The sequence below is a fragment of the Eptesicus fuscus genome, chromosome 15 (genome assembly GCF_027574615.1).
Source record: "Eptesicus fuscus isolate TK198812 chromosome 15, DD_ASM_mEF_20220401, whole genome shotgun sequence".
Lineage (NCBI taxonomy): Eukaryota > Metazoa > Chordata > Mammalia > Chiroptera > Vespertilionidae > Eptesicus > Eptesicus fuscus.
The window spans coordinates 57860680-57882974 of NC_072487.1; the positions used below are offsets into that span (position 1 = coordinate 57860680).

Consider the following 22295-nt stretch of genomic DNA (forward strand, 5'->3'; position numbering starts at 1 on the left):
TGTTTTGAATCTAAAGGGTAGGCCCAGGTCAAACAGCTAATAAACTAGGGCTTGAACCCAAATCGTCTGAACCTGAGTGCTGCTAACTCTGCAACTAGCTGTACTGCCTTTCAGAGATCTTATGCATTGTAAACTATTATTCACATGTAAGGGTTAAAACAGCCAGGGCCTCTGCTCTGGGAGGGAGATTTTGAGCTTGCCCTTGAAAGGTGAGAGCACAGATGTCCTGAGAGAACATTCCAGGTGATCAGAACGGTTGTCAGAAGAAATGAAGGTTGGAAAGTGTGAGGTGTTTTCGATGATTAGCAGCTTAGGTGTGTGACAAATACTTAGCAAACCGTAAAGGCATTATGTAAACATTAGTAGATATTACTGCGGAGTTTATGAGTATTTCCTGTTGGAGCGTGCCAATTGGGATTCTCGATACATGCTATGTTTTGTTTGGATGAAAGGAGAAATCTTAAACCATTCAAGCAACTAGAACCCACATTACTTACACATATACGTTGGAGGACTGGACCCCTGCCATTCCTATTTTTATATGTTGAAATCTCTAACTGTCTCATCGTGGTGGTACAAAGTTCACTCCCTCAGCAGCCAAGATTGATTTTTCCTTTGAGTAGACATGCTTCACAGAAGTACCCTTTCCAGTTACGTTGTGAAAGTCATCAGACATGCTGTTACAAATGATCACGGAAGATTACTGGAGATGCTGCAAAATAATAGTGAACCAAGTAGCATCTGTAATTTCCAAGGATGGCTCGCAATCACCACTCAAAATGAACCCTCTCTGAGAGCAGGGCTGAACTTTTCTTTCCCTCCCTCTCCTCCCTTTACTACTTTATAGCACAGCTGAAATGGATACTGCACCTCATGAATTTTTATGCAAAATATTAAGTTGCAAGCCACTGCTGTGCAGACACACTCTCCTGGTGGAAAAGAAAGCTAGCTTGCACAGTTCGATGGCTGACATCCTTAGATAAAAAGTCTCCATGTCAGACTGGCCAACTGAGAGTAAAAGTGCGTGCTGGTTGCTGACCCCGAAAGGGGTTTGGGTGCCTCTTGGTTCAGATTCCCATATAGACGGAAAGGAAAGTGATTCCACATTTGTTGTCAGAATTGCCACCTGCTCAAGGTATCTGTTTTCTTAAGACATTTTATGTATCTTAAGCTTGCATATGGGTACACCATGAGAAAATGAAGTTGTCTGAGCAGGCAACTGCTGAGCCCTCCTTCCCAATTCCTTCTGGGCTCAGATGCAGTAGGTTCAGATGCAATTGATCCCCAGGTTCTGTTGATTCCACATCATTAATCTCTCTTGAATTCATATCATCTCTCTCTACCACACTGCCACTGCCCCGCCCAGCCTCTCCTCTTCTCTCAACTATACAATTGTAGCTGATTTCCCTTCCTCTTAACCCTTCCCCTGCCATCTAGCTCTTTCTCAGCTACCAGAGTGATTTTCCCACCTTCTAGACCTTGTGTGGCTCTTTGTTGTAGAATGGATGGCTCCCACATTGCCTAAGGGAGAAAGTCCATGCATCTGGACATGACAATGATGGCTTTTCACAACCTTGCCACAGTCTCTACCAGTTAACCTTTAGGGACTTCCTTCCCAACCAGGTTACCCCTAAACTACCAGTTGTTTCCAAAATATTCCACATAATTTTCTGTTTCCATGCCTTTTCTTACTCACTTTCTGAAGCTTTTCCTGATTTCAACCCTCTTCCAAGGAAGAAGAAAAAATGTTTCTTCTTCTTCTCCTTCCTCCCCCTCCTCCCCCTCCTCCCCCTTCCCTCTTTTTTTTTTTTTTTTTTTTTAGAAATCCCTTTTAATTTATTTTATTGCTTTTTCACAGAGAGGAAGGGAGAGGGACAGACAGAAACATCTATGAGAGAGAAACATTGAGCTGCCTCCTGCACACCCCCCACCGGGGATGTGCCCGCAACCAATGTACACACCCTTGACCGGGATCGAACCCGGGACCCTTCAGTCCACAGACCAACGCTCATCCACTGAGCCAAACCGGTTTCGGCCTCCTCCTCCTCCTCCCTTCCTCCTCCCCCTCCTCCTCCTCCTCCTCTTCTTCCTCCTCTTCTTCTTCTTCTCCTCCTCCTCCTCCTCCTCCTCCTCCCCCCCCCCCCCAGTTACAGGAAGTGCTTCCTTTAATAAATTTAATCCAGCAAAAAATTATTGAGGGCCTGTTGGGTACTGGACACTATGTCTTGCACTTGAGACTGTTATGTCATAACTTCAGTTGGGGCAGTTGGGAGAGGAATGAGGGAACCGAGCATCATAACCCAGTGACATAAAAATTATAATAAACAAGTGCTCAGCTAGAAGTCAGAGGGAGACCTTTTTATTTTATTTCAAAATTTTCTTTATTCTTAAAAATAATAGTGAACCAATCTTTATTACAGATACCTCCCTTTTCCCCCCATTGATCCCTTCTAGCCTGCCCCCCACTCCTGCCCCAGGCCTGCACCACACTATTGTTTGTGTCCATGGGTTATGAATATGCATATAAACTCTTTGGTTAATCTCTCCCCACCGACCCTCCCCTGCCTTCTCAGAGGGAGACCTTTTTAAAAAATATATTTTATTGATTTTTTACAGAGAGGAAGGGAGAAGGATAGAGAGAAACATCGATGAGAGAGAAACATCGATCAGCTGCCTCTTGCACAACCCCTACTGGGGATGTGCCCGAAACCAAAGTACATTCCCTTGACTGGAATCGAACCTGGGACCCTTCAGTCCGCAGGCCAATGATCTATCCACTGAGCCAAACCGGTCAGGGCAAGGGAGACCTTTTTAGACAACCTATCTGAAGTTACCCACCTTTACAGATCAATCTCCCTCTATCACATTATCCAGCATTTATTATCTAAGCTTATCTTATTTTTTTCTGTTATTTTCTTATTTATTTTGTCTCCTCCACTAGGACATAAGCTCTGTAAGAGCAGATCTTTTGACTTTCATTCAGTCTGTCACACTGCATTTTGAATAGTGCTTGGTGTATTGCAGGTGCTGAAGAAGCAGTTGTTGACTGCATAAATATGGTTGAAGAGGGCGTCTTGCTCCCTTTTCCCTATCCTCTTTCTTTTTACCCTTTCTCTTGAATGGCCTGAGCTCATACTAATTGCACCCACTGAGTCATTCTAACTGTGTTGCGCTTGATATGAAGTGTTAAGTTTTATTTCATTCTGGGGACTTATCTGACCATCTATTACTCACAGTCTTTTATTCATTTATATATCTATTCATTACCCATACCACAAATGTGCTGACCACCTGGCTAGATGTAGAGAAAGATGAATAAGATGAAATCCTGCAAGTAACTCATTACACTAGATTAAACAGATTACACTGAATAGTGTTGTTAATTGCAGTCAACAGGAAGGTTCTGAGAAAGGCATAAGTACCTTTCATTGCACCTCAGACAATATGAATGCTAATCACATTCTAGGCTTTATCTTTTGGGTACCTTTTGTTTTTATTAAGTTCTCTCAAATGTACAAATCAATAGATATTTATGAGCAGCTACTGTGTGCCCTCTGCTTAGATGTGGGGGCTTCAAATGGAACTCTCAGGCACCATGCTCTTAAGAAACTAACAGTTGAGGAGATTTTCCAAAATGAATTTGCAGCAGGCTATCCAAATCCTGGGATTAAGGAAGTGAAACAAACATGTTAACCAGGGTCAATCAAATATAAGCTGTTATCACATTTGGATTTGAGATTCCTTTTTTTGCAAAATGAGAGCCAGGTTAGATTGTCAATGTCAGAAAGCTGTCATTCTCTGTGGATATTCTGTTTTTTTTTTACATTACATTCTTTTCTTTTTTTGGGGGGGGGGCGGTGGGGGAGGGAAAAGCGGGAAGGAAAGGCAGGCATGCTCCCAGGAGGGAGAAAGCCTAGATTACATTCTTAAGAAAAAATTTCATGAAGGACCCAATATCAGAGGCATCAAATGATTTAACATACAATGCCCTATACAATATTTTTTATAAGCACAATTAAATCCAATAACTTGCATTTATTAAGTTGGGAGCTACTGTAAACACACGTCTACTCATTTCACTAAATTTCTCATTCTGTGTAGTGGATGCTATTATTATCCCCATTTTACAGATGGAGAAACTGAAGCCTAAGAGGTTAAATAACTTATCAAGGACACACAAACAGTAAGTGGTAGAGCCAAAAAATAACACCTAGGCAGTCTGACTATGGAGCCTCTGCTCTTAACACTTCTGATGATAAATACGGCAAGAAGTAGAATGAATATTTCTGATATGATCCCTCCATGAAAACAGTGGTCATGTCATTAAAGAGCAACTCAGGATAAATCTGTGGTTGTTTGTGGAGCCTCTGATGGTTTCTTGACCCTGTGGAAAAATGCCTAAAAGAATGGCTTCATACTATGAATATCGTCCCTAAATACTTAGGAGCTTCTGTTAGGGGCCAAATTGAAGGCATTATGAGACTGATACTGTCTGAGAAGGCTTAGGATATTGGACTGAGCGCAGGGGATTTATATTTTGGAGGCCACAGGAGCACATGGTAGAGTTGACATTCTTCCATATGAAGGTCAAGCAACCCAACAAGCATTCCTCCCTTAAGGACAAACCACTTCATTTACACATGGAATCAGCTTTTGATTAGTCTAGCATTTGAATTCAAGTTTTGACTGGCTAAAACCCCTGGAAAGATTTCTGTTGCTGCCTCTTGGGGAAAAAAAGTGGCCAAGGTGGCACCTCTTGTTCTGTCTATCGAATTGAAGAGAACATGGCTGAAAGGATATGTTGAAATAAACCAATTGATAGAAAAAAATAACACAGCCTGGGCTTAATGTTGTACATTTTCTGGCTTTTTAAATATATACTGCAGGCGAACTTTACAATGAATGCTTTGAACTACCAAGTCCTTTAAATGACTCTATAATGAGAAAACTCTTTGTATGAATTTGTGAAGTTCACTGTCAATTCAGTTGATTTTTGCTCCAGTTGATTTTTTTAAAATGCAACTTATTGGAGGGGGTAAAAGGCTGCATGGATTGGATTGCTTGTTTCAGCTTTGAAAGAACAGACACAATAGCAAAGAGACTAAAGCAGTGGTTCTCATTAATATAGTTCCTCATGTTGTGGTGACCCATAACCATAAAATTATTTTCGTTGCTACTTCATAACTGTAATTTTGCTACTGTTATGAATCGTAATGTAAATATCTGTGTTTTCTGATGGTCTTAGGCTCTACAGCAGCGGTTCTCAACCTGTGGGACGCGACCCACAGGTTGAGAACCGCTAGCAGAGTCGCCTAAGACCATCGGAAAACACAGATATTTACATTATGATTCATAACAGTAGCAAAATTACAGTTATGAAGTAGCAACGAAAATAATTTTATGGTTGGGGAGAGGAACCACATCATGAGGAACTGTATTAAAGGGTCACGGCAGTAGAAAGGTTGAGAACCACTGGACTAAAGTATCTCCAAGCCATCTCCCACTCCTGGTTTTCTTTTATTAGTGTCCTTCCTACAGTCACCCTCTCTGGGGCTGTTGCAGATTCATAAGGAAGTGGTGCTTTGAACATTTCAGAGACGAGATATGATATTGCCAGGACAGTGGACATAGAGTTCCAGCAGCTCTGTTCATGAATTTCTTTCATACCATCTCTTATATCCATAACTTGGGAGAACACTGTGCTGAAGTGCTGTGGGCTCCATCCTCAGCTCTAGGGTCCCTACTTTCCAGGCAGAACTGACCCATCACCTCTTGGAAATGTTTTAGGGAACTCCTTGGTTTAGGAGGTTGTTTTCCTCCACTAGAGTAGACTGAAACATGGATATTAGAATTCAATTGTCTGGTTTCAAATCCTAGCTATATTACTTAGACCTTGGGAAATTCCTTAAGTTCTCTGAGCCTCAGTTTCTTCATCTTTAAAAAAAAATACTTTTTTTAATTGACATTTTAGAGAGAGAGGAATGGAGAGAGAGAGAAACATCGATCAGCTGCCTCCTACATGCCCCCTACTGGGGATTGAGCCCCCAACCCGGACATATGTCCTGACAAGGAATTGAACCAGCAACCTCTCGTTGATGCACAGAATGACGCCCAACCTACTGAGCCACACTGGCAGGGGCAGTTTCTTCATCTTTAAAATAGGTATAATAATGTCTCCCCTCATAGGGTTCATTAAGATGTCAAGTGCTTATGTATAAGCTAGAGGCCCAGTGCACGAAATTCGTGCACAGGAGGGGGGGTGTCCCTCAACCCGGCCTGTACCCTCTCCAATCTGGGACCCCTCAGGGGATGTCCGACTGCTGGTTTAGGCCCGATCAATCCGGGACCGCTGGCTCCTAATCGCTCGCCTGCCTGCCTGCCTGATTTTCCCTAACTGCTTTTGCCTGCCAGCCTGATTGCCCCCAACTGCCCTCCCCTGCTGACCCAATTGCCCATAACTGCCCTCCCCTGCCGCGACTCATCTCCTCCACCGGGCCCCGCCTCCTCCACGCCACGTGGAGCTGCGGGACCCCCAGGCTCCATGGTGCAGAGAGGCCGCCAGGCCCCGCCTTCGCTGTGCACGTGCCATCTTGTGGCGATGTCGCGTGAGGGCGTGACACCACCTAGGCTTTTATTATATAGGATTATAGTGCTTTGCTTATGTCAATTACTCAGTTAATATTTCTTATAAATATGAATGATATGTGTGTGTATATAACTGTTATTGTCTTCAAAATAAGGAATGTACCTTATTCTTCTCTGAGTCCCAGAATTTAGTACATGCTCTAGCATATGGCAGGTGCTCAGTAAATGTTAATTGAATTAGTGACTGTAATGAATGATGATTCCATGAATTTTTTTCAGGTCAACTCCTAACTTAATTGTCTCCTTTGCAATTTGGTCTTGGCTCTGCTATGAATTCAGAGTGACCTTTGGGTGGGGCGGGAGGTGGTTTTCTTATCTAGAATGAGTAGTTGGCATGCTTAGGTCTTTGGAGCTGTGAAATGCCTTGCTCCCTTCCTGTTCTCTCTGCTTTGCTCTGGTTTGTGAGAGTAACCAGAGGCCAAGCACTGTCAGCATGCAGGCTATTGGCCGCTATACTTTCTGTGAGGCCACCAGACCAGAAGTCCTGGGCCAAGAAGCTGAGTGAGTCTGATTGTGGGGGAGGGCGGGCGCTCAAACTTTAGGAGTTTACCAGGAGTTACAAGACCTTCCTTCTAGTCCTAGTTCTGTCTTTTTCCAGCTGTGTGACCTTGGGCAAGTCACCTAACCTCTCTTGGCCTGCTTTCTAAGTAGACACGGTAACCCCTGCTCTGTTTAACACTCTGTGGTGGTGAGGCTCCAGGAAGATTGGAGCTCTTTGTCAACTGTAACATGAACACAGGTGTGAGTATGTCACTATGGCTTTGGGGTTAGGGTGCAGAGGTTCCCTTGCCTTGAGATTTTACAGAGATGGGGGCACAGAGAACTTTCAGAGTCATAGACATTCCCTCATATTTAAGTTATGGACAGAAAAAGAGTTGTGAATTATAGGCTGTGAAGAGCACTGGACTCCATCCACCTGTCCAATAACAAGTGGCCATTATTCATCCTGCTTTCCACATGAGAAAATTGAGAGCAAGAGAAGTCACACAACTTGTCCAAGGTCACACTGCTTTTAAGAGCACATACGTGAGATTCAAAGCCAGGTCTATCTTAACCATGTTCTTGTATTGCTTCCCAAAACTGAGATGAAGGAAGCCTACCTACTGTTAAATTTACATAACATCTGGTAATCTTTTGTCTGCATGCCGAAGCATTGTTTGAAATATAAAAGAAAACAAATTAAATACTTTCCCACTTTAGCATTCTATCATTTTTTTGACAACCAGCACCCTCCTACATAGTGTTATTCTGGCTCTTTGTCAATTATGTGAATACACTGATAGGGACATGCTATCCTAAGAGAGCAGAGCACAGAGTTTTCACTTCCTGCCTGAAGTGCCCCCGCTCCCCTAACCCTGGCATGGAGAATGCACCTGTCCTGTTGCCAATAGAATGAGCAAGCGGTAGTCAGGGGACCTAAGCCCAAAAGAGGTGAGGAGATGGAATAGAAGCATTGGCCTTGCAAAGTGAATGCCAGGCTTTGGACCCAATAAAATATATACTAAGGCTTTCCCTGGCCTGCGTGGCTCAGTTGGTTGGAATATCGTCCATACACCAAAAGGTGGTGGTTTCAATTCTCTGTCAGGACACATACCCAGGTACCAGGTTTGATCCCTAGTTGGGGCGTGTGTGGGAGGCAACTGATTGATGTTTCTCTCTCACATTGATGTTTTTTTTCCTCTCAGTCTATCTCATATGTTTTCCTTGTACATGCCACCATAATCTTGAACCCTGATTACTAAAACAGCATCCTAAAAGCTTTCCCCTAATGTTTTCTTACCTCCTACTCCCATTTAATCCACTCTCTGCACTACAGTCAAAATGGCTTTCCTAAAATGTCTATCAAATCCCTCCCCTGCTTGAAACAGGTTCCTTGATGTTCTTATGGTAAAACCCAAACTACTAAGAGTAGCTACAAGTAGCCTTCCTAATTCTACCTCTCTAGGCTCATTCCTTGACTCTCCTTTCCCCCCAAATATCTTCCAGAACCAGTACTTTAGCAACGTTAAATATCCTTCAGCTCTTGGAATTTGCCACACTTTTTTTTTGTTTGTTTCTGGCCAGGAGCATGTGCTATTCCTTTTGCCTCCTTTCAAGGCTCCTCCCTTGTACACATGACTTACTCTTTTATAGAAGATCTGCTTAGAAGTGCCTTTCTCTGGAAAAGTTCCATTGACTCCTCCAATCTTCCAACAACTGGTCTACAGGGAGGGAAGAATTAGACTGATGGTGATGTCAGGAAGTACAGCTAAGGATAATGTCCAAAAAGGCATGGAGCACACACTTTAGCTAAATTCGCCATTCTGTGAGTAGGTCTGCTTAGCGCTCATCATATGGCATTTGCATAGGCTCTCAGGAGTTACCTTCATATTAGAGACCATAAAATTAAATGTAATGAGTAAATTATCTACATCTTAGATAGTGATAAATCCTATGGGGGAAAAATAGATAAGTGGGATCAGTAGTAGAGGGATGGTGGGCTACACTTTTAAATATGTTGGTCAGCATAAACATCATTTAAAAAGTGACATTTGAAAGCATTAGCTATGCAGATGTTATGGTTAAGAAGACCAACAATTTTGGAGTTTAGTCTGATAGGAAGCCTTTAGAGTGTTTTTATCAGGGAATGTCATGATCTGACCTGTGTCTGAAATAACCATCCTGGCTCTCCTGCAGGGCAGGATTAGGCAGTATGGCAAAGGTGAGGATGGACCAGAGATACCAGTGAAGACCAGCGAGGAAGCTATTGCCTCTTATTAGTTCACTAGAGGCCCAGTGCACCAATTCATGCATGGGTGGGGTCCCTCGGCCTGGCCTGCAATCAAGACCTATTGGGGGATTGGCTGACTGGGGGGAGGGGCTGCAGAAGGTTGACTGGCAGGGGCAGAGAGGGCGGGGTGGGTGTGGGAGGTTGGCTGTGGGAGCACACTGACCACCAGGGGGCAGACACTCAATGCAGGAACCGCCCCCTCTGGTGTCAGTGTGTGTCATAGCTACGGTCATCCAGTCATTTGGTCGTAATGGTAGCTTAAGCTTTTATATATATAGATGTGAGAGATGGAGACTTGAACTAGGGTGACATGTGTGGAGGTGGAGGTGGTGAGAAATGGTCAGTATTTAGATAGTTTTTAAGGATGAGTAAATACAATTTGGCATATGGATTGGAAGACTTTGAGGTTTTGGTCTGTTCGGTGTTCTTATTTACTGAGTTGGGAAAGGTTGAAGAGGAACAGATAAAAGGCAGGTGGCAAGGTACAGATGTAGGAGTCAATGGGAATCAAAACTTCTCTTTTGGACACATTAATTCTGAGAAGCCTGTTAGACACCCAGGAGGAAATTTTGAGAAGCTTATTAGTCAATAAGATGGAACTAGGGGAGAGTTTGAGGCTGTAGAGCCACAACTAGGCATCATGACAGGATAGACGATATTTAATTATGAAACCTTGGACATGCATATAAAAAGAGAAGCAATGAGAGCGGCAGACTGAGCCCTTGAGCATTACAACACTTAGAGAGAAGAATGAGGAGGAGTTAGCAAAAAAAAAAAAAAAAAAAAAGCCTGAGAAGGAACAGCCAGCAAAGCTAATAAACCAACAAACAAGCTAACAACAAAAATGAAACAAAATAGGAAATGTGCTTTTCGAGAAGACAAGAGAGACAAGTATTTCAAGAGGGAGAAGAAAATTAACTCTGCTAAATGTTACTGAGAAGTCAAGCATGCTTGAGACTAACAGTTATTCATTGTCTTCATCAAGGCAGAAGGCACTGGTGGCCCTTATAGGGCAGTTTGGGTGGAGTGGTGGGGATGAGAGTTTGCCTGGAGTATTTCCATTAGAGAATAGATGATAGGGAAATAGAGACAGTGAGCACGTGAGTTCATCATTCTTAGAATAATGTTGGAGTGATTGGAAGGAACTGTGGGTCCAACTGGAGGTTTATTCTTTTTGTCTGTTTTGTTTTCATTTGGTTTCATCTTTGTTAGTTTCGATGGGAGATATTACATCATCATTGTGTTCTCGTGGGAATGGCCCTTTCAAGCTATGGACCTGTCTGTCACACAGGTCAGAGCTGTGTGGCCCTTCACAGCATACAGGCCCTCATACATGAACCCTGCCATTTTGGCTTGGTTTTGATTCCTTCCTCAAAGTCAGTAAGAGAGGTAGTAATAGAGGCAGAAGTTGTATTCGGAGCCCATCTGTTTCAGATCATTCTGACTCATCCGATCTTATCCGACATCAGGAGTATAAGAGTCTTTCCTCTTAAGTAACATTAGTTGGCACTCCTCAGTCCTATTAGTGTTTGGTGGCACAGACTTCTAAATTCTAATTTCTTTCTTCTTTACATGACTTTACTCAGGTCTTCATCCCCCCATACTAGGAGTCAACATTAGGTCTTAGGGACATATGGTCAGCATAGAGGAACTTTATCTGCATCAGACCTGCCTTACCATTGTTTTCTAGGGCCGTAAAGCTAACACTTACTTTAAGAAATGCAGCCAATTCTCTCATATTTTTTTTGGAAGCATAAATAAAGGGGCTTTTATTTTAGGTTCATGATTTTTGCTTTACTCTGGTTTCTCCTAGTTAAGTGTCACCTGCAATATGAAATACATTCCCAAGTCCACAAAATTAGTATCCAGTTAGCCAGCATGAGCCAGCATGAGTCTGGTTTCTCTGCCTCTTAGGTCTGTCTTCCCATCATAACAATGGAACCTATGGATTCCCGGTGGGCTGTACCTGGAAATCGGTTTTCACTCAGCAACTTTGTATTTCAATTTTGGTCCTTGTGAGCCAAGGCCAGAATTTTTGTCAGCTCTTTAGAACAAGGAATTATATCCCTTCCCTAGGCCTGTTCTGAGCATTCTGGCTATCTATATTAGGAGGACCACTTTTCTTGAAAGCCTCCATGAGCCCCGGGCATATGTCCAGAGTCTCCACAGCTTCCAGAGTTCATCTAGTCTTTCTTCTTGGGAAAATGATCAAGGCCTTGCTTCTTTTTATTCGAAGTAAAATGTTAAGTGCCAAGATTACTTACATTATGCTCTAGTTGAGAGTTTTTATATTTGTCCACTCAGCAGAGGTTCTTTGCCTCCAGGGAGACCATGTGAGTTTATTGGAATATGAACGAAGAGGGAATAATAGAGTTCTGGAATCTTCTTTTGCTCACTGTTCCAAGAGTGCTCCACTCTTCTTTTGTCTCTCCAAGAACATATTGGGATTAAGTGAAAACAGACTGATATTTGTATGTAGTCAAATAGACTTGAATTAAGATCAAAGTTTATAGCACTATTTACTGACTCTGACTTTGAACACACTTTCAGTCTTATCTTTTCCTCTGTAAGATTAGAATAATAAGACCTATTCCCTTGAATTTTAGTGAGCATTAATAATAATGCATCAAGTGCTCAGTATAAATAGTAGCTATAAAATGGGTATCATTAATATAGATAATAACAATCATAGAGCAGAGCATATGCCATACGCTGTACTAGGCAGCAAGTAAACAACAGTGAATAAGAAATAATCTTTTACTTTCAAGCATCTCCTGGTCTAGTGGGGCACATAAAGGAATAGTTGTAATAACAGAGCAAATGAAATGATAGATTAAATGCGAAGTCTCAAAGAAGCCTCAGAAAAAAATAATTTATTCTGTCTAGGAAGTATGGGAGAGGTGCTACTTGAGCTAAGGTTTTACAAAGAGTAAAGGACATTTTGATTAATAAGTATGTTTGAAACAAAGGGATGAAGATATGAAACAATATTCTGGCCTTTGAAATACTGAGCAGATGCTTTCCAGTTTCTTGTAGGATAATGGTAATTGCCTAAAACCAAATTTCTCCATATGCCCTCCAAAAAAACCATACATATTAATAAGAGCAAATGAAACCACCCATTATTCATACCTACAGCCCACTAAAAGGCATAGAATATTACAAAGGCCATTTCTGTACAAGTAGAGCACAGTAGGCAGAATAATGCCTCCTCCCACCCCAAGATGTCCACATCCTAATCCCTGGAAACTGTGACTATGTTAGTTTACATGGCAAAGGGGAGTTAAAGTTACAGAGAAAGTTAAGGTTGCTAATCAGATGACCTTGAGGAGATTAACATGGATTATCACAAGTATCCTCATAAGTGGAAGAAGGAGGAAGAAAAGAAAGAACGAGAGAGATGGCAGTATGAAAAGGACTCAGCAAGACCTTATTGGCTTTGAGGATGGAAGCATGTGGCCACAAGCCAAGGACTGTGGGTGGCCTCTAGAATCTGGAATAAGCAAGAAAAGATATTATCTCCTAGAGCCTCCAAAAGGAACTCAGTCCTGCCAGCACCTTGAATTTAGCCCATTGAGACCCATTTTGGACTTATGACCTTGAGAACTGTAAGATAATAAAGTTCCATTGTTTTAAGTCACTAATTTTCTGGTTATTTGTTGTGGCAGCACTAGGAACAGTCAACTCGTAAGTCAAAGCCTTTAAGAATAAATTATAAAATAGCATATGGACGTACATACAGGCAAAAAAGAAAAAACAAAGTCCTTGAAAAAAATCAGGGCATTGGAGTTCTAAACAACAAAATACAAAGAAAGACAATTATGGAACACTGTCTTTAAAGAACATATGGAAATAAAGTGTTAGTGAGGGATTTTATATCCAGCCAACTTATACTTAAAGATCAAGTTAAGAAAAATAGTTTTAAACATGAAAGAATTCAGGGAATACTGCACTTATCAGCTTATCAGCTCTTCTGGAGAAATCTAATAGAGGATGAGCTTCATTCAAGAAGGCTATGACTGAGGAAAGTATGACACATTGGTGAGCATTGAGTGTATCTAACTGGATTTCAGACTTAAAAAAAATGGACAAGATCTAAAGCCAAAACAAGGTTACAAAGTTGTAGAAGAATGTGGTATAAATATCATACACTTTTACACAGTAGAAGTAGCATAACTAAAACAAGGAAGAAAAAAAGACATTTAAAAAGAAAAGGAGCTTAATGATTAACCCATTGGTAATGTGAGAGTCAGAATATATGTTTAAAGGTGAAAAATCAAATAGTAGGAGTCTATTTAAGGAAAATGATAAAATGGGCATCATATGATAGTAGCTATTAGAATAAAAAAATGAAAACCTCTTAAATAACAAAAGAAACATCAAAAAGAAAATAGAGGCACAGATAGATCATTTAAATAAAGTAAATATTTTATAATACAAACCATATGCTACTTTTTATGTGAGAAAGAAAGGACATTTGAGAAAATTGAGGTACAGAAAGATTAAGTAATTTTTTCCTGGACCAAGCATGGTAAAGGCAGAGCCGAGATTAAATTTAGGCTGTTTGACTCTAGGTTACAGACTTTTAGTTTAAATGAATTACAAACATGGCCATACTGGTCACTCCTTGGAGAATAGATTACAGGAGGGAAAGTTAGGAGGCTCCTGTGATCATCTATAGGACAAATGATGATGGTGTGGCCAGGGAGGTAGCAGCAGAGATGGTCAGAAGTGGTTGGAGTATGGACTGACTTTGGAGGTACAACAGCCAGTGTTGGCTGGTAGATTGGATATAGACTCTGAGAAAAGGAAAGGCGTCTTGGCTGACTCTAAGGATTTAGGTCAGAGCAAATGCCAACGGGTGCTGCCCTTTATTGAAATTATGTAATCTAAGATTAGGGCATGGGTGAAAATCAACAATCCTTCTGGTCATGTTAAATTTAGGATACTTATATGGCATACAAAGAGGATGTTGAATAGGCAATTGGGTATATGAGATTGGAGTTCTAGGAGAAAAAGCTAAAACTAGAGATGTAAGATTAAAAGTCTTGTGTATATGGATGGAATTCAGAGCCATGGGCCTGAATGAGATCACTTGGGTACAGACAGTGAATAGATCTGTGGTTTAAGTCCTAGGGCTCTTTCACATTGAAGAGATCTAGAAGATGAGGAAGAACCAGTGGAGGAGAATGAGAAGTGGCCACATGAGGATAAGGTCATAAAATTCACTCTGCAGTTTACTCAATCAGTAGTTTTTAAATCCTAGCCTCATGTTTAGTGTGCTCTTGACAGAAGCAATATTATAGAAAGCTTTCAATGCTAATAAAGTGGTTGATACTTTAGAAAAAATGTTTCCACACTTAAAGGATAAACTCCCTGTGTTTCAAGCCCAGCTATCCAAAGTTATTTGCCCTATATAACTGACTGGCTGCTTTCAAATTTTACCTTTAAGAGACAAGCTGCAGTGCACAAAATATTTTCCTATAGACTGTGTCCCTTGAGCTTGACAACAACCCTCCTAGGTGGGTAGAACATTAGCTTCAATGTTCATGTTACTGATAAACTACGGAAGTAGATGATGAGACTAGCCAATGGCCTAGGCCCTAAACTTTCTTCCCAGGTACCTAGGGCTTTTTCCTTAACGTTGCCCTTCCTCCTACAGAAATAATAGCATACTCTGTGGCCACTGGGGGAGAAATAGCTACAGGCCCTGTATCAGGATCTATAGTGTTGCTCCTTTTGGGGAAAACATACATTTCAATTTCTAAGCAATTGACTCATAAACAGTTGGAATCTAGCCTGGTGGTGAATTAGAGACTGTCTCTGTTTCTCGGTGTTTCCACAGTACCTAGCTTTCCAAAAAAAAAAAAAGAGGGCTGTTTGTGTTGAACATGTTAATCTTTTCCCTCCCAGCCTGATTTCTCCTTCCAACAGTTCCCTTTGCAGTCTCTGGCATCACCAACGCCAGAAACATCTGTCATTTAGGCTACGCCTTCTTCATCTGGCACCTCATGAGTTACCAAACTCAGCCCGTTCTACCCCCTAAAACCCAATGACTGCTTCCTCTTCTAGGCCAGTGCCCTAGTTTCAGCTCTCTCCCCCTCTCACCTGCACAACTGCAGTAGCCTTCTTGCCCTGCCACCTGGCTTCCTGCCTCTAATCTACTTTCCACCATCCAGCCAAAGGGCTTTCTAAATGCAAATCTAGTCCTATTAAAAACTGACCTTGTTTAAAAGCCTCTAGTGCTTCCAATTGCTCTTGGGATAACATCCAAGCTCTTTAGAATGCCACACTAGGACCTTCGGAATTTGCACGTGGAATACAAAAATAAAAAAAGTACAGCCCCATCTTCAGTGAGCTCACCATTTGGTTAGGGAAGCCAATGCCTACCCAAATGATTTTAATAACTATGGAAAGTGTTCTCATAGTTATGTGAAAAGGTAAACAAATAACTATAATAAAGTGTAATATTTGTAATACTTCTCTTATCAAGTAAGATATAGCACTGACAGAGAGAAGTTCGGCTTGCTGAGAAAGCATTTCTGAAGTCACTTGTTCACCTAGTTTACCCACTCTGTGGAGCAAAATTTAACAGAGAGTGTCGGCGGGTTCCTACCAATGTAGACATATGCACACCTCACACATGACCCATGTGGGTTTTTTTCATTTTAGGACTTTGAGAAAGAACGGAAGGACTTGTGGGAAATGCCTTCTTGTAGGGAATTCTGTAGAGTTTACTGCACAGTCCTACTCAGGTATAATTCTGAATACTGTTTTGTGGGGCTCTGATGTTCATCTCCATCCTCCTTCATGAGGAGACTCTAAGCCAGTGGGGTGAACTGTGTGTCTTTTAGCTTGTGTTCTGCAGGGTCTGCTTTGCCTCTCCTGTATGCCAGTCTAAACTGAAATGCTCCTTTCTCATTTCAGGGTCCTTAACTAAATATTTTCAAAGTCCTTAGATGTTGCTTATGCATTTCAAGTAAGTCATTATAGGTTATTTTAATCAATTTATTTCAGTGTTTCTGTTCTTTGTACCTTATAAGGCCATCTCCCAGTGTCTCTGTGAATGCTCATTGTGCTATCATACAGGATTGTGTGCTATAAATGACTATATTGACCAAGTAAACTCCACTCCTCTTTAGGTTGTGAGCTGAAAAAGGAGTCCTCATGTACAGTACACATGACCCCATTACATTTCTGCAGGAGTTCAGTAGCTCAGGGGAATTAATCCTTAATCTAGCAACTCCCATTGTCTGTTCCTTAAAACACAAATGCTGAGAAATTCCCTAAGGGGGAAGTCCTATAGTCAAATAAGCCTGGAAAATTCTACATTATATCTGAACTAAGGCGCATAGAACATCTGAGAGGTATTAATAAATGAAGCAGTAAAGAAACATGTTTAACCCAATGTTTACCAGACTTAACCACAAATATCTGTGTTGCATCCATTAGCCATCATTAGAACTTGGGGTTAAGTGCCGATAAGCACTTGTCACATTGCATTAGAATTTATTTTTTCAACATTGAATTATAAAGGTTTTCAAAATTACAGAAAAATGCAAAGCGATGGGCAGCAAAACCAAATATCCCTACCATCTACAGTTAACCCTTTACAATGTCTGCTTTATCTATTATTTGTTTTCTTTCTCCCAGTCCCAGTGGGAATACCTTAATGATAATCTAATTTATCTTTATTTCATCAGTCCTTAGCAGAGTACCAGGCTCATAGTTGGTAACCAATAGATGTTGGTCCAAATAAAGGAGGGAGGGAGAAAGGATTTTTTTTTTTATCCCTTTAGACCTCTTTCTAGCACATTACAGAATTGAGCTTCAAGGGAGACAAAAGACAAAAGCCTGAACAAATATTAACTTAAGATAAGGTATGGATCCTGAGATAGGCCTTCTCTTGGGATAGAGGTGGAAGCCTGCAACCTTGCTGCTGTGAGCTGATAAGCAGCCTCAGAGTCTCTGTTCTCATCTCTGTATGTACACTCCATTCAGAGAGGAGACAGCTTTTGCCAGGCTCAGTGAGCTGTGATGAATGAACTCAAGAGCTGATCTGCCAAGTCTTGCCCACATGTTGGTTTCTCTTCCCTTTATAGGTTGCATACTTTTGTGAGATCTTGGTGTCTTCTTAATTTCCAAAGACCTTTCATTTCCACTCTGATTTTTATCTGCCCTCATCTTTCATTCCTGGAAACCTGATCCTTGGTTTGTCTGAGTATCCACTTTCTTCATTTGTAACTGCAGATGGGAAACAGTTATTTAATATGTCTTTAGTCCTTTTATCCCCTAGTGTCTGATTACCCACCATGGGTCCTAAGGAAGCAACTGCCCTTCTCCATTTATTTCTTTTCTGTTTCTGGACCAACAAAACAAAAATCAACATCTTTATTTTTCTTAATTTTTAAGTTTGCAACACTTTCCCTTCCAGTGAACTCCATTTTAAATCTCTAAGATTTTTTTTTTTATCTTGACACTAATTCTTCTTTTTCCTTTTATTTTTCTCCCACACCCTTTGATTTTCTTTCTCTTGTAGAAAAGAAGTCAGTGTTCTAAGTGTAGAAGAAACGAGGGTGAGGGTTATGAGCAACTAGATAAAAAACGTTGAATGAGCCATTTTATCAAACATGGTTTTCACTATTTCCAAGCATGTCCTAGCTTTTCTATGGCCCTGTATTTGCCTATTGACATTTTCTAGTAAGTCTTATATATACATGCATTTTTTTTGTAAGGAGGGAAAAGCAGTATTTCTCATTTCTTCCTTTTTTCTTAAAGAATCTTTAGCTCTTTTTAAATATTGCTTACTTTTGAATGAAAGAAATTCTTCAGTTCCTGGATTGCATGTGCAGGAAATTTATGGGAAAGGAACCAAGGATATTGCAAACCAGTAGGTGTTGATAGGTAGAACTGGGAAGTGTAAGGCCTCTGTCCCTTTCACTTTTTCTGTCTCCTTGTGTGTGTTGTGTGTGAGAGACAGTTATATAAGTCTTTATACATTGTAATATCTTTAGTCTTTGACTTTACCCCATTATGATTCATCAATAGACTGTTTCTTACAAAAATGGCATGTCTGTCTATATCCTTGCTTATTTCCTGCTACTCTTCATTATTTGGGCATCTCTTTCCTATTTTTTTCAAAGACATAATTATTGCTTTTTTGCTTTCTGTAGAGCACCATCTGTTTGAGTGATTGTGTTCTCCTGACATGTTTAAGATTGGCTCCTGTGGGCCTCTTTTCCTGTGCTAATCCCACACCTTGACATCTCTTAATCATATACAGTAGTTTGGGATTATAGATGTTTCTAGGTTTTGCCGAAAAATGACTGAATTTTGTTGTTCATGTTTCTGGTTGCTTTGAGAGTGATATCTGAAAGAAGAGGGCATCTTACCACCTGAAATCTCTTTGTTATGTTGATTTTAGTAATTGAATCCTTAAATAGAGATGCAAAATAGTGATTGAGAAATTAAGTGGAAACAAATGTTAAAATAATTGAATTAATAAAAAGAAAAAAGACTATTAGTGTTGCCATCAAGATCCATACCTTGGTCTATTTTGAAATTTACAGAAAAACTTAGAAACAATGAATATAGGACACAACATTGGAATATTTGACCTTAATGTGTCTTTATTATTATCTTCATCATCTTGGACAAGTGTTTTAATTAGTCTAAGTCTCAGTTTCCTTATCTGTACAATGGCGTTAGTAATGGATTATTGCACTCACCTGTCATCTAGCAGGCATCCAATAAATAACTACTTTACTTAAATATAATATAGTATATATTGATTCTAAGTACCTTAAAAAGTTTTTTTTTAAGTAACAGCTTTTGAAAGATTGAAGACATCAGGAAGGCTGAGTCTATAATATATGAAGCCCATATGATTGTTTTAAGAGGATTATGCCTGGGTAAATCTTTTACTTTTATAGTGGACTGAATCTCTAAAAGTTCTCCATGCCTGTAACATTTGACTGTCCTTTTCAACATCAAACTCTAAACTTTCCACCTATTTTGCAATATAGTCTAATATATAAGTACTATTATATTAGTATTTGTCTTTGAATATTTGTGTCCAAGATGTACAATAATACACCTTTTTTCTGATGAGACAATTCTCCCTTTTATAGAGAAATCATTTACTTTCTGTATTCTATATTTATAAGAGATATACATCTCACAGATAACTAATATTAACACAGTGCTTTCAGTTTGCATATATTCTCATTGATCTCATTTAATTATAGAAATCCTGGTCATGAGGTAATGGATGTTTGGCAAAAACTGATGCAGACGTATGGATAAATAAAAAAGTGTGAATTTAAATTCTTCAGTGGTTCTATTTTAGAAACCAAAATTAATCAAATCTAGGTTTTCAGACTAATATGAAGAGGCACCTTAATGGAAAGATACCCAATTTTGATGTATATCATATGGTCTGATGTTACTCCTTGATAGCAATATGGAGTTGGATAGTTTTTAAGAGACCCAGAAAAGAACAGAAGAATAACATGTAAAAACTTATATTTGACACCAGCAAAGTGACTTAACCTTACTAAGCCTCCATTTTCTCATGTGCTTAAAAAGGATAACAATTCTTAACTCTGTTCATTTAGTTCATTGCAACAAGCATTTACTGAAAGCCTAATATGGGTTAGATAATGGGATTAAAATGTTTTATAATCTGAAAATCAAGTGAACTTTATGTGTGAAATATTTTGTAAGCTGTAGAAAGTACGTATAAGTTTCAATGACTATTATTCTTACCTACTGAGCTATTGGTTAACAAAGAAAATATTTTATTGCTCCTTCTCAGGTAAAATCTCATGTATTTTATAGCAATTGTGCTTTTCAGAATGTCTTCGAAAGTATTGGTTGGCATGCTGTTCTCAGTCGGTACACAAGTTCTTCTACTTACCCAATTTTCTTTCCATTTGCAAGTAGTTCTGAGCACAGGGCCTCATTGAGTCTACATTTCTGTTCATAACTTGATCTCCAAGGATATCGCTTTCTAAGAATGACTCTGGGTAAATGGCATGAAGGACATAGTTATTGAAGTTATCCTGCTGGTAGACATTCATAGGCATGGCCAAGTGCTTTTAGAATGAGCCAACCAGTTTCTTTTTCTTTCAGGTATAATCTTGATTATTTTGAGAGATTTTGTTTTGTTTTACTACGTTTGCTTGTTATATTTTGATACTTAAGGATAGTGATTTAGAACAATTTTGTGATTAAAAAGTAGGAATTTCCAAATAGAAAGTTCTGATAAGAGCTATTTGTACTTTCTTATCACAGTCTTCTACACTTTGAATGATAGTGTGTGTGTGTGTGTGTGTGTGTGTGTGTGTGTGTGTGTGTAATTATATCAGTATCTCACAGATTTGGGTTTTAATCAGTACTAACTCTGATTAACTTCAACTTCTTTTAAGCCATTATTTAAACATCTATACAATGGGTCTACTTCCTAGTATTCAGGATTGTAGGAGGATTAAGACTCATGTATGTAAAATGTCTGGCAGAGTATCATAACTAGGTCCAAAGTGATGTTAGCTCCCTGTTTCTACACTCTGAGGTGGTAAGTAGAACACATATTTGGAATCAGAAGATAAGGCTCAAATGCTGGCTCTGCTGCTGTGAGCTTTGTGACCTGTGAAGCGTTACTGAATTCCCTGGGGTTTCTGTTTTCCCATTGTGAAATGGCAGCATCATTCTCCACCAGGCCTTGAGTGCTGTCAGTAGAATCGAATGAAATAATGTCCTTGATAGAAATGTATTTTGCCATAAGATGTAGTAGGTTGTTGGTATTAATTAAGGGGAGAGGTAGAATGGAAAGCGTACTGGGTTTGCTGTAAGAAAGCCCTCGCTTTACTTCCTCCTTGCTCATTAACCCAATCTCTTGGAACTTTAGTTTTCTCAACCGCAAAGCAAAATTAAAATAACTTACCTAATAAGATTGTTCTAAAATTCAAATGATATAACATATGAGAAAACACCTACGAGGAGTTTGGCACATCGTAGGTTTTCAATAAATGTTGGTTGATTTTAGTTGAGTACAGGGGGATTTAAGTCTCCTAATAGAATCTGAAAAGTTACTTTTAAACTGGCAGTATTAACAAATCTTTCTTGTTCTCCCTGGTTCCCATATAATTTGCCAGGTGAAAATACTTCCATATGCCTGAAGTTGGTCTTCACATTTTTAGCTAGGGCAGAAAACATCCATAGGAAAGATAGCATAGAGGCTAGCTTGCCTATAATAAATACAGGGTATACCATGTGTAAATGTTCTAATGCCATCTCCTTGGAGACATCCGTAAACAGATTTCTAGGCCCATAACCTTACTCCTGAAACTGAGCAAGGGATTCCACACACAGGCAATTGAATTATTATGAATTCACTTTTGATTTATATATTTTCAGTACCTTGAATTTGACAATATGCTAATGTAGATAAAATTTTAATGCATTTCTTAATGAAGTCTCATTATATTCTCAATCTCAGCTTTCCTTGTGCCCCTCAAGTTCAGAAGGCCAGAAAGGAGTTTCTAACTTCCTTCTGGCTTCACAGCTCTCAGACTTAAATAATAAGCTCTTGGAGGTAAACCTCTATAGGAATAACGACACTCTGAGACTGGACCCTGTGAGTGTGGAGACATGTATGAAAATGAGTTCAGTAAAATGACAAGTTTCTATGCTTTTCTCTGATTTCTGTCCCTCAGGATCATGGTAACACTAATTTTCTGAGGCTATTCCACAGTCCTAGAGCAGTACCAGGCCACTTGGCATGAAAAGGGATTCCTGGGTTTAATAACCAAATGCCTTAAAAAACTACCCAATGTCCAAAGCTGAAGTCAATGTGATGGATGCTACAGATTAATTTACT

At 39.9% G+C, this 22295-nt stretch overlaps 1 long non-coding RNA gene across 1 annotated transcript; it reads right to left on the reverse strand.

Moving 5' to 3' along the window:
* Positions 1–684: 684 nt before the first annotated feature.
* LOC129151703 (uncharacterized) lies at positions 685–11739 on the reverse strand. The gene is made up of 3 exons (XR_008558370.1): positions 11680–11739; positions 8769–8846; positions 685–712 (listed from the first exon to the last, which is right to left on the reverse strand). It is a non-coding gene; the product is annotated as an uncharacterized LOC129151703 (long non-coding RNA).
* Positions 11740–22295: the final 10556 nt, after the last annotated feature.